The sequence below is a fragment of the Nicotiana sylvestris genome, chromosome 8 (assembly GCF_000393655.2).
Source record: "Nicotiana sylvestris chromosome 8, ASM39365v2, whole genome shotgun sequence".
Taxonomy (NCBI): domain Eukaryota; kingdom Viridiplantae; phylum Streptophyta; class Magnoliopsida; order Solanales; family Solanaceae; genus Nicotiana; species Nicotiana sylvestris.
This window is the reverse complement of record NC_091064.1, coordinates 18055581-18068700: the sequence shown is the minus strand read 5'-3', so window position 1 is coordinate 18068700 and position 13120 is coordinate 18055581.

Genomic DNA, 13120 nt, shown 5'->3' with positions numbered 1-13120 from the left:
CATTCCTAATATTATGGTGGTGCTGCCACGTGGGGGATTCTTAATATTATCTTATAATTTATTCATTAATTAGGTAATGTCTCGTTACCCGATAATTAATCAATTACCCACGTAATTTAAAAATTGATTCAAATTACTTAAAATTATAATTATTTTTAATATACTTTATATATTATACTACCATGGTCATATGGTACCTTTCATGGTACTATTCAGAATTATCGGGTATTATCGCTCAACCCATATTTTATCCCAAATTGGCCACTTTCAATGAAACTCGTTTTCTTTAATTCGTGTACCCTTTATCCTTCATGACACTTATTTCTCGCTTGTTATAAATATCGTAAATATGTTAACCTCAAGATAATCTCATCCCCGAGTCTATGTCAATTAACCGAAGACAAAACTTTTAAAGTATGAAAACGCAAGATGTAACAATTTGAGGGACCTATTGTGGTCGAATTTTGGTACTTTTGATATGTATGAACTCGTGGGGAGATAAGGAATCCATTGATGTGAATTTTATCGAATTCCGAGACGTGCGCCCAGGGGTCGGGTCTTGGTAATTTCGGGATTTGTGTTGTAAATTGATTATTTTCACTTGGGCTTCGTTCCTTTAGCATATGTTTATGCCGTAATTCTGATTTTGGATAGATTCAACATGAGTAGAGGCCGATTCGAGGGGAAAAGGCATCTTAGGCTAGAGATTTGATTGGATTGAGGTGAGTAATGATTGTAAATGATGTCCTGAGAGTATGAAACCCCAGTTTGCACATCGTTGTGCTGTATTAAGGTTACGCACACGCTTGATGATGAGCGTGGGGTTGTGCACTGTTGGGGATTGTGACTTAGTCCATCCCGAATGACTATTTTACCGCGTATTTGACTGAAATATATTTGCTATCACCATGATTTGGGCTGGATGCCATATTTAGGGCTTGTGCCAACTATTTGAACCCTTCAGGGATTTTTATTGATATTTCCCTTGAACTCAGTCATTTATAATTCACTGTTTTCATACTCAGCCATGTTTACTATGTTTTAACACTTAAATGATCTTTTAAATGATAATTGGGCTGATAATTATGTTTTACTACTACCGAGTGGTTTGTGAGTATTTTTGACTGAGTAAGGCCAAGGGCCTATGTTGTGAGGAAACACTGATCATGAATTGAGGCCGATGGCCTGAGATATGTACTCCACGAGGTGGCTTGTTGATATGAGGACGAGAGCCTAATGATGATGCCACGAGATGACTTGATATTGCGCTTGGGCCGTAAGGGTCCCCTCTAGGAATCTGCACACCCCCAGTGAACGCGGGTACCCATTGTGATGTGAGCTATAGCCCGAGGAGCAATCCTTTATGTGCTTATTTGTATTATTTGTCTGTCATTTACCTGTTTTATTGTTGAATAGGCATTTCTTAAAGTTTAAACTGAACTTATATGATTTTACATATCTTTACTGAACTACTGTTCTTACTTGTTTTACTGCTTCATTATAGCCTATAATGTGCCTTACGTGATTTCATGCTTTTAGTCTTTATTTATGATTATTACTCACTGAGTTGGAGTATTCGCTTTACTCCCTGCACCCAATGTGCAGATTCAGGCGCATCTAATCCCGCTCCCAAGTGTTGATCTTTCCAGCTCAGGCGGATCCAAGGATTCTCTAGGTAGCTGCCGGCGTTCGCAGCCCAGAGCTTTTTTCCTATCTTATGTCTCCTTGTTTTAGTTATGTATTGAACTTTGTAGACTTATCTTGATTATTCCGGATTTTTAGATGCTCATGAGTAGTGACACCCCGTTATCGGGCTGTGTTGGTTTTGTATTTCCGCGAACTTGTATTATTCACCATACTTTGGGGTTTTATTATGTTAAATGACTTAATTCTTATTATTAATTATTTAAAACTAAAATGGGTAAGAGTCGAATGACCTTGTCTTCACGAGAGGCATTATCACGACTTCGGGTTTAGGGTCGTGACAAGTTGGTATCAGAGCCTAGGTTACATAGGTCTCACGAGTCATGTGCAAATTTAGTAGAGTCTCGCAGATTGGTACGGAGACGTCTGTATTTATACTCAAGAGGCTACAGAACCATTAGGAAAAATTTCATATTCTTGAGATTCTTGTCGTGCGAATCTATTGATCCGAGTACTAAACTTCTATCATTCTATTCTCTCATAGATGGTGAGGACACGCACTACCAGTCAGGATGGACGACCACCAGTACCACCAGCTATGGCCACTAGAGGCCGAAGACACGGTCGTGGTCACGGTAGGGGCAGAGGTGTGGCCCGCACAGCAGCTAGGGCAGCACCTACAGATCCACCAGCTACCCCAGTTCAGGATCAGGTCCTAGTTGTGGACGCTCCAGCAGCACCAGCTCAGGCACTAGCTGTGCCCATTGTGATTCCAGGTCTTCAGGAGGCCTTGGCTCAGATCCTATCAGTTTGCATTGGCCTAGCTCAGGCAGTCTCAGTTAATACAACCGCTACTACTTCTCAAGCTGGGGGAGGCAATCAGACTCCCCCCCGCTCACACAACCGAGCAGGTCGTACAGGGACTTCAGACGCCGGGGGCACATCCTGCCCAGCCGGTTACAGCTGCTCAGGACTATGTAGTTCTTGCTATGCCAGAGGACGATCAGCGTAGGTTAGAGAGGCTTGGTAGACTTTATCCTCCGACCTTCAGTGGTGCATAGGGCGAGGATGCCCAGGGTTTCTTGGATAAGTGTTAGAGGATGCTTCGTACAACAGGTATTCTAGAGACCATCAAAGTCGCTTTCACTACTTACCAGTTTTTGGGAGCTGCCTTCACTTGGTGGGAGACTTTTAAGAGGCGTAAGCCTGTCGGTGCAGCACCCCTTACCCGGCAGTAGTTCTCCGTTCTCTTTCTGGAGAAGTATGTGCTGCAGTATCGTAGAAAGGAGCTGCTTAAGGAGTTTGAGTGGTTGCGTCACGGAGAGATGACTGTGACACAATATTAGATGAGGTTCTCCGAGTTAGCTCGTCATGCTATTTGGTTGGTTCCGACAGATAGAGAGAGGATTAGGAGGTTTTTTGATGGCCTCACTTATCAGCTTCGTATTCTCATGACCAGGGAGTGGGTGACTGGTGCTACCTTCAAGGAGGTTGTGGACATTGCTCGTGAGATTGAGTTTGTTCGTCGCCAGGAGCGAGAGGAGAGGGAGGCCAAAAGGCCTCAAGGATCTGGTAGTTACAGTGGTACTCTTTCGTGACTTCAATTTTAGCATGGAAGAGGCCGTCCATTCAGGCATGCTCAGCCAGCTCGCCCAGGTTATCGTGGGGCATCATCGGGTCATGGTTCTCACGGTTCTCATCAGGGCCAGTCATCACTTAGTGCCCTTCCATCTCAAAGTTCGTCCCGTGCTCCATCATTTCAAGGCTCTTCTATGCCAGGTGTATCTGCTAGTCACTCTGGTATGACGGGTTCCCTTCAGTCCCCTTCTCCAGCACCCGGGAGTTTCTATGAGTGTGGAGAGATGGGTCATATGTGGAGGCAGTGCCCTCGTTGTCTTGCAGGTCCATCTTAGTAGAGGGGTTAGTTATCGGCTTCAACACAAGTTACTTCATCACCACTCGCTCAGCCAGCTAGGGTTGGAGGTCAGTCAGCTAGGGGTCGCCCCATAGGGGGAGGTCAATGAGGTGACGGTCAGGCCCATTTCTATGCACTTCCAGCAAGACCTGATGCTATTGCTTCAGATGCTATTATTACAAGTATTGTATCAGTCTGCCACAGAGATGCCTCAGCATTATTTGATCCCGGTTGCACCTTTTCTTATGTGTCATCATACTTTGCTCATTATTTGGGTACGCTCTATGAGTCTCTTGCTTCACCTGTTCATGTATATACCCCGGTGGGCAATACTGTTGTTGTAGACCACGTGTACCGGTTGTGTGTAGTGACTATTGGGTTCTGGAGACCCGTGTGGATCTTTTATTATTGTGTATGGTGGATTTCGATTTCATTTTAGGCATGGATTGGCTATCTCCGTGTCGTGCTATTCTGGACTGTCTTGCCAAGACAGTCATATTGGCTCTACAGGGTGTGCCACGGATTGAGTGGCGAGGTATGACTGATTATGTTTCCAGTAGAGTGGCCTAGCGTATGGTTGGGAAGGTATGTCTTTTGTATCTAGCCTTTGTAAGGGATGTCGGTGCTGAGACTCCCAGTATTGATTCAGTTCCAATTGTGAGGGATTTTCCTAATGTGTTTCCTGCAGACCTGTTAGGCATGCCACTGGATAGGGATATTGATTTTGGTATTGACCTGGTGCCGAGCACTCAACCCATTTCTATTCCACTATATCGTATGGCACCAGCAGAGTTGAAGGAGTTAAATGAGCAACTTCAGGAATTCCTTGAAAAGGGGTTCATTCGGCCTAGTGTGTCATCTTGGGGTGCACCGGTTCTATTTGTGAAGAAGAAGGATGGAACTATGAGGATGTGCATTGATTATAGGCAATTGAACAAGTTAACAGTTAAGAACAAGTATCCTTTGCCTCGCATTGATGATTTATTCGACCAACTTCAGGGAGAGAGTGTTCTCCAAGATTGATCTCCGTTCAAGTTATCACCAGTTGAAGATCAGGGACTCGGATATTCTTAAGACAGCTTTCAAGACTCGATATGGTCATTATGAATTCTTGGTGATGTCTTTTGGGCTGACCAATGTCCCAGCAACGTTCATGCATTTGATGAACAACTTGTTCTGGCCTTATCTTGATTCGTTCGTGATTGTCTTCATTGTTGATATTCTGGTGTACTCGCGTAGTCAGGAGGAGCACGCGGAGCATTTGAAAGTTGTGTTGCAAATATTGAGGGATGAGAAGCTTTATGCAAAATTCTCCAAGTGTGAGTTTTGGCTCAGTTCAGTGGCTTTCTTGGGGCACGTGGTGTCCAGTGAGGGTATTCAGGTTGATCTGAAGAAGATAAAGGCGGTTCAGAGTTTCCATCCTCAGCCACAGAGATTCACAACTTTCTTGGTTTGGCGGGCTACTATCGCCGTTTTGTTTAGGGATTCTCATATATCGCATCGCCCTTGACCAAGTTGACTCAGAATGGTGCTTCATTTGTATGGGCGGACGAGTGTGAGGAGAGCTTTCAGAAGCTCAAGACAGCTTTGACCACAACTCCAATGTTAGTTTTGCCATTAGCTTCAGGTTCATATACCGTGTATTGTGATGCTTCGAGAGTTGGTATTGGTTGTGTATTGATGCATGAGGGTAGAGTTATTACTTATGCTTTTCGTCAGTTGAAGCACCATGAGAAGAACTATCCCGTTCATGATTTGGGGTTGGATGCCATAGTTCATACGTTGAAGATTTGGAGGCACTATATGTATGGTGTGTCTTGTGAGGTGTTTACTGATTATCGTAGCCTCCAACACTTTTTCAAGTAGAAGGATCTTAATTTGAGGCGGCGAAGATGGTTGGAGTTGCTAAAGGATTATGATATCAATATATTGTACCATCCGGGAAAGGCCAATGTGGTGGCCGATGCTTTGAGCCGAAAGGCGGTGAGTATGGGGAGTTTGGCATATATTCCAATTGGGAAGAGACCTTTTGTAGTTGATGTTCAGGCCTTGGCCAATCGGTTCATGAGGTTGGATATTTCGGAGCCTAGTCGGGTATTGGCTTGTGTGGTTTCTCGGTCTTCCTTATATGAACGCATCAGAGAGCGCCAGTATGATGATCCACATTTGCTTGTCCTTAAGGACAGAGTTCAGCATGAGGATGCCAGATATGTGACTATTGGTGATGGTGGGGTGTTGAGGATGTAGGGCCGGATATGTGTGCCCAATATGGATGGGCTTCGGGAGTTGATTCTGGAGGAGGCCCATAGCTCGCGATATTCCATTCATCCGGGTGCCACAAAGATGTATCAGGATCTGAGACAACATTATCGGTGGAGGAGAATGAAGAAAGACATTGTGGGATTTGTAGCTCGGTGTCTCAATTGTTAGTAGGTGAAATATGAGCATTAGAGATCGGGTGGCTTGCTATAGTAGATGGATATTCCAGAGTGGAAGTGGGAGCGGATCACTATGGACTTTGTAGTTGGACTTCCAAGGACTTTGAAGAAGTTCGATGTTATTTGGGTGATTGTGGATCGGATGACCAAGTCCGCACACTTCATTCTTGTGTGTACTACCTATTCTTCAAAGCGGTTGGCAGAGATCTATATCTGGGAGATTGTTCGTTTGGTGTCCCAGTTTCCATCATTTCAGATAGGGGCACTCAGTTTACTTCGCAGTTTTGGAGATCTGTGCAACGAGAGTTGGGTACTCAGGTTGAGTTGAGCACAACTTTTCATCCTCAGATAAACGGGCAGCCCGAGCGCACTATTCAGATATTAGAGGACATGTTGCGTGCTTGTGTCATTGATTTCAGAGGGTCATGGGATCAGTTTCTACCGCTTGCAGAGTTTACTTATAACAACAACTACTAGTCGAGTATTCAGACGGCTCCATATGAGGCTTTGTATGGGAGACGGTGTAGATCTCCAGTTGGTTGGTTTGAGTCGGGTGAGGCTAGGCTATTGGGGACAGACTTGGTGCAGGATGCTTTCGAAAAGGTGAAGGTAATTCAGGGGAGGCTTCGTACCACACAATCGAGGCAAAAGAGTTATGCTGACAAGAAGGTTCGAGATATGTCCTACATGATTGGCGAGAAGGTTCTGTTGGAGGTTTCACCCATGAATGGTGTTATGAGTCATCAGTTCAGTGCTTCGAAGGATTGGGGAGGTGGCTTATGAGCTTGATTTGCCACCCAGTTTGTCAAGTGTGCACTCGGTATATCATGTTTCTATGCTCCAAAAGTATATTAGGGATCCATCTCATGTTCTGGATTTCAGCACGGTTCAGTTGGATGGTGATTTGACTTATGATGTGGAGCCAACAGCTATTTTGGAGAGCTAGGTTTGAAAGTTGAGGTCAAATGATATAGCTTCAGTGAAAGTGTAGTGGAGAGGTCGGCCCGTGGAGGAGGCTACCTGGGAGACCAAGCGGGAGATGCGGAGCAAATATCCTCACCTATTTCAGGCTTCAGGTATGTTTCTTGACTCGTTCGAGGACGAACGTTTGTTTATGTTGGGGAGGATGTGATGACCCGACTAGTCATCTCATGAGTTACCACTCCGTTTCCCCTATTTCTGCTTCTTATTGCTTTGTCTATCGGTTCTATATGTGATCGGGTTGGTTGGCTTGGGTTCAGAAAGGATTTGGTAAGGTTTGAGACACTTAGTCTCTTTTGAGGAAGCTTAAGTTGGAAAAGTCAACTGAATGTTGACTTATGTGTTAGAGGGCTCAGATGTGAGTTTTGATGGTTCGGATAGCTTCGGGAGGTGATTTGGGACTCAGGAGCGTGATCAGAATGAGTTTTGGAGGTTCGGAGTAGATTTAGGCTTGGATTGGCGAAGTTGATATTTTGGCGATTTCTGGTTGGTAGGTGAGATTTTTATATAGGGGTCGGAATAGAATTCCAAGAGTTGCAGTAGTTCCGTTGTGTCAATTGGGATGAGTGTGCAAAATTTCAGGTCATTCGGACGTGGTTTGGTTGGGTTTTTGATCAAAAACGTAATTTGGAAGATTTTAGAAACTTAGGCTTGAATCCGATGTGTTTTGGTTGATTTGATGTTGTTTGAGGTGTTTTGAAGATTGGTACAAGTTTGAATAAGGGTTTGGGATATGTTGATGCTTTTGGTTGAGGTCCCGGGGGCCTCGAGGTGATTTCGGATGGTTGACTGAGAGTTTGGAATTTTTGAAGAATGCTGTAGATTTTCTGCTTTTGGTATTTCCGCACCTGCGGATTAGGGACCGCAGGTATGACGCCGCATATGCGGGAAAGTGGTCGCAGAAGCGAAAGCTGGGGAAGTTGGCAGGAGCCGCAGAAGCGGTCTAGGAGTCGCACCTGCGATGACGCAGGGGCGGATATTTCATCACAGATGTGGAGTTGGGCAGTTTAAGTGATTTTCGCAGAAGCGGTTCAAGGACCGCAAATGCGGTACCGCAGAAGCGGGTATATGGCCGCAGATGCGAAAATGCCTGGGCCAGAAGGTATAAATTGTTTCCTTCACGATTTTTGAGCTATTTCACCATTTTTGAGTCGGCTTTAGAGCTCTTTGGACGATTTTGAAGAGGGATTTCAAGGGAACTTCATTGAGGTAAGGATTTTGGAATTAAAACTCGTTCCTATGGTATTATTTCACGGATTAGAGCTATAATTAATGAAATTTAAGGGTTAAAATTGAGAAAACTGATTTTGGATAGATTCGACGCGAGTGGAGGCCGATTCGAGGGCCAAAGGCGTCGCGGGCTAGAAATTTGACCGGATTGAGGTGAGTAATGATTGTAAATGATGTCCTGGGGGTATGAAACCCAGGATTGCACATTGTTGTGCTGTATTGAGGTGACGTACACACTTGATGACGAGTGTGGGGTCGTGCACTGTTGGAAATTGTGACTTAGTCCGTCTCGAATGACTATTTTACCGCGTATTTGACTGAAATCTATTTGCTATCACCATGATTTGGGTTGGATGCCATATTTGGCCCTTGTGCCAACTATTTGTACCCTTCAGGGATTTTTATTGATATTTTCTCGCTGTTTTGACTTTATACTTGAACTCAGTCATGTATAATTCACTGTTTTCATACTCAGCCATGTTTACTATGTTTTAACACTTAAATGATCTTTTAAATGATAATTGGGCTGAGAACCATGTTTTACTACTGCCGAGTGGCTTGTGAGGATTTCTGACTGAGTAAAGCAGAGGGCCTATGTTGTGAGGAAACACTGATCATGATTTGAGGCCGAGGGCCTGAGATATGTACGCCACGAGGTGGCTTGTTGATATGAGGCCGAGAGCCTAGTGATGACGCCACGAGATAGCTTGATATTGCGCTTGGGCCGTAAGGGCCCCCTCCAGGAGTTTGTACACCCCTAGTGAGTGCGGGTACCCATTGTGATGTGAGATATAGCCGAGGGGATGGTATTGTTAACATTATGCCCGAAAGGCAATCCTTTATGTGCTTATCTGTATTATTTGTCTGTCATTTACCTGTTTAATTGTTGAATAGGCATTTCTTGAAGTTTAAACTAAACTTATACAATTTTACATATCTTTACTGAACCACTGTTCTTACCTGTTTTACTACTTCATTATAGCCTATAATGTGCCTTACGTGATTTTATGCTTTCAGTCTTTATTTATGATTATTACTCACTGAGTTGGAGTGCTCACTTTACTCTCTGCACCCTGTGTGCAGATTCAGGCGCATCTGGTCCCGCTCCCATTTGTTGATCTTTCCAGCTCAGGCGGATCCGAGGATTCTCTAGGTAGCTGCCGGCGTTCGCAGCCCAGAGCTTCTTCCCTATCTTATGCCTACTTGTTTTAGTTTTGTATTGAACTTTGTAGACTTATCTTGATTATTCTGGATTTTTAGATGCTCATGACTAGTGATACCCCGGTATCGGGCTGTGTTGATTTTGTATTTCCGCGGACTTGTATTATTCACCGTACTTTGGGGTTTTATTATGTTAAATGACTTAATTCTTATTATTATTTGTTTAAAACTGAAATGGGAAAGAGTCGGCTGGCCTTGTGTTCACGAGAGGCGCCATCACAATCGGGTCCGGATTTAGGGTCGTGACAGAACCAAAGTCGTCATTGCTGTTTTTTTTTTAATTCCTGCGACCCAGGTAATCTTATATTTCTTTTGTAATGATACTCTTTTAGATAATGATAAAGAAGATCCAATGTTTGAAGTTTAGCATGTTTCTGTTTGCTGCCCAGCTGTTCCAGCTATATTTGTGAATTATTAGCTTGGCTCATATTATCTCAAAGTGATTATTAAGTTTTATATAAGGATCGTTCATGGTGTGCGTTAATGTTTTGATTCATAAAAGTTATCTCCAGCTTTAACTTGTTCCAATATTCAAGTGTTGAGTTCATTTAAGTTTCTCTTGCGTAGATGTTGTGACGACAAAGATAAAAAGAGAAAAGGTTAGATCTAGAGTTTGATTATAAAAAAATAAAAAATAAAAAATAAAGTTCTTTAGAATCATATTTTTGACTCACTGTTTAAGTTAGTTTCATATTAAGCTTGAATGTATATTCTCGTCTAACTTTTGTGAAAATGGTCACCTGCTCGGTTAATGCTCTTAAAATTAATTCTAATTGTTTAAAAATAATACTTTGATTAGATAGGATACGTAACCTTTGAGATAGAAATGGAGTTCAAACCACCAAGAAGTGTAGATGCGATACTGACACTACCATAGAAATTTTGTTTAATATAGTAGTTTTTTTTTTTTTTTTTTTAACTACTTAATATTTCTTTAAAAGTTGTTTAAAAATTAAGCATAGAATATCATGGATCAAAATACTTTCAATAAGTTAGTAGGCCTTTATAATTGATTGGCCAAATTCCTCTAAGCATATGCGTTTCATCTAATTGAGAAAATGTGGAATTTTAGATGTTTTCCTCTAAAAAGGAAATATAGTAATTAACTTAAACACTTTCTTTAAATTTTTTTACGTTAGACAACTAGTAGGCGCGCTTTAACTTTTTCATTCACGGACTCGCTTGCATAGCGTGATGTTTAACCTTCAATAAATTAATTTAATAAATCTCACGCCATGTCCAATAGTTCTTACTTAAATTTTAATTTAATTAATTTTTTTTAATTTGCTAAAATCGCGCATTCGCTTGCGTAGCGTGATAGTTAATAATTAATAAATTTCAAAATTAATTTCCTCAAATGTAGTGATTCTTACGAAAAGTAACAATGTATAAATAATTCTTGTCATGACTGCGGATTCGCTTGCGTAGCGCGGTTATGACAAAATTAATAAAATTCGTCTCGATCGCGCATCTGCCTACGTGGTGCGGTTAGGACAATTTAATATTATTCGAATCTTTCTTTGATGGATTTAATAATTAATAGCGGATAGGTAAAACATGGAAATCCATTAAAACACAGTTGTTCCAAAATTAATATAAGCCAAATGTAGTCAATAAAGCGACTGTGCTAGAACCACGGGACTCGAAAAATGCCTTACACCTTCTCCCCAGTCAACAGAATTCCTTACCCGGACTTTATTTTCGCAGACCAATAATAATAGAGTCAAACCTTCCTTTGACTAGGGATTCAAATTAAATAAAAGGTGACTTGGAACACCCAAAAATCAATTCCAAGTGACAACTCTGTAAATAAAATAATCCTTACTCAAGTTTGTCACTTTAATTGGAAAAACTCTTTAACCCACAAATCCATAATACATATATCTTTTGGGGGGTAAAAAGGGGTGTGACACTGCACCGCTTCAAGGAGTGGACTCTGGATCATGTGCCTCGAGAACAAAACAGCGAGGGCGATGCACTTGCTAACTTGGGATCCCCGGTCGAAGAAGATGATATCGTCCCGGGGACTGTCGTCCGATTATTGAGGTCTGTGGTTGAAGAGGGTCATGCCGAGATAAATTCAACGGGTTTAACATGTGATTGGAGGAATAAGTATATCGACTATTTGAAGAGTGAAAAACTCCCATCAGACCACAAAGAATAGAGGGCCTTACGAGCCAAGGCTGCTAGGTTTGCATTAGATAAAGATGAAACATTGTACCGAAGAACTTTCGACGGACCATTGGCGGTATGCTTAGTGTCACACCTTCTTTTTGCGCGCCCAACCCGAAGGGTAAATGCGTGAGGGAGTTTTTCCAATTTAAGTGACAATATTCGAAATGGGATTATATATTTAATTCAGAGTCGCCACTTGGGAAAGGTTTGGCTTTTGGTATCCCAAGTTACCGGTTTATCTTGAATCACAAATCGAGGAAATTTTCGACTTTCCAAATGAAGTCTGCGAACCAGAAATTCTAAGTAAGGAATTCTGTTGACCTGAGGGAAGGTGTTAGGCACCCCCGAATCCCGTGGTTCTAGCACGGTCGCTTAAGTTGTTATAATGGCTTAAATATCTGATTTTAATACATGTTATAACGTATGTGCTTTTTTTTATTAAGTTTACACCACTTTTATTGTTATTATTTTTTATAAAATTGCAACGTCGTAAAAATGCATCTCGAACCGCGTCACAATCAATACACCCGTGGTTGTTAACACATTCCGACTCCGTTGAGATTTGAATTTGGGTCACATAAATAAGCACCCGAATTTAAGAATGTAATTTAATTAAGTCGCGCCTAAAGAGTCTAACGCGTTATTATCTTTGGGGAGGGCAGTGAAATTCACTAAACAGTTCATCCCAAATTCTAAGTATTTTATTTTTTGACCAATTATTGAAGGCTCCGCAATTTGCATTTTTTTTATTTGGCGAAGCTCGTCTCATTTTTTGGAAGGATAAACCTACATCGACTACATTTTTTCTATTATGTTTGTCTCTAAAATGAAAGAAAGAAAAATATACGCTAATTAAATTACGATCTTGGCAAGTTTGAACCTTTTATCAATTATTGGGTTACCAAAACGCTAAACGCAAAATCGCAATCGAATTTACTCAAAAGAAAATTATTTCATGCCTTATTCTATAATTGAACACTACTAAAAGAAAGTGTAATTATAAATAAGATATAAAATTGACAAACGCTATCGTCAAAACGAACTAATTATTCTTTAACTAATTTAAACATCACATTATTAGACAAATTGAACCATTGGAGCTAATTTTTTTATTTATTTGAAAACGGACCAAACTTGACTACCAACACATTCGAAAGTTATTAAACTTAATCGACATTTTGAAAATCTATTACCTTGAAAGAATTCTGACAAACCTTGTTCGAAATCAACCCATGCCTATTAAGTTCATAACCTTAGCCCTACTACATTGAATCAAACTTCAAATAAGGCAGACTAACGATTCTGCGAAATTACTCGCTTAATGTCCTACTAGTTTTGCGTCAAAGTTTAACATGTTTATTTTTCAAATCAACAACTACGGGATATGACCTTTATAAACTATCTACATAATTTAAATTTCTGTCACAGAAATCTACACACCTAACAGTTTCAATTAAACGATCATGTTTCCAATATTCATACAAAATATAAAACAGAACTAATATTAGATGAATCT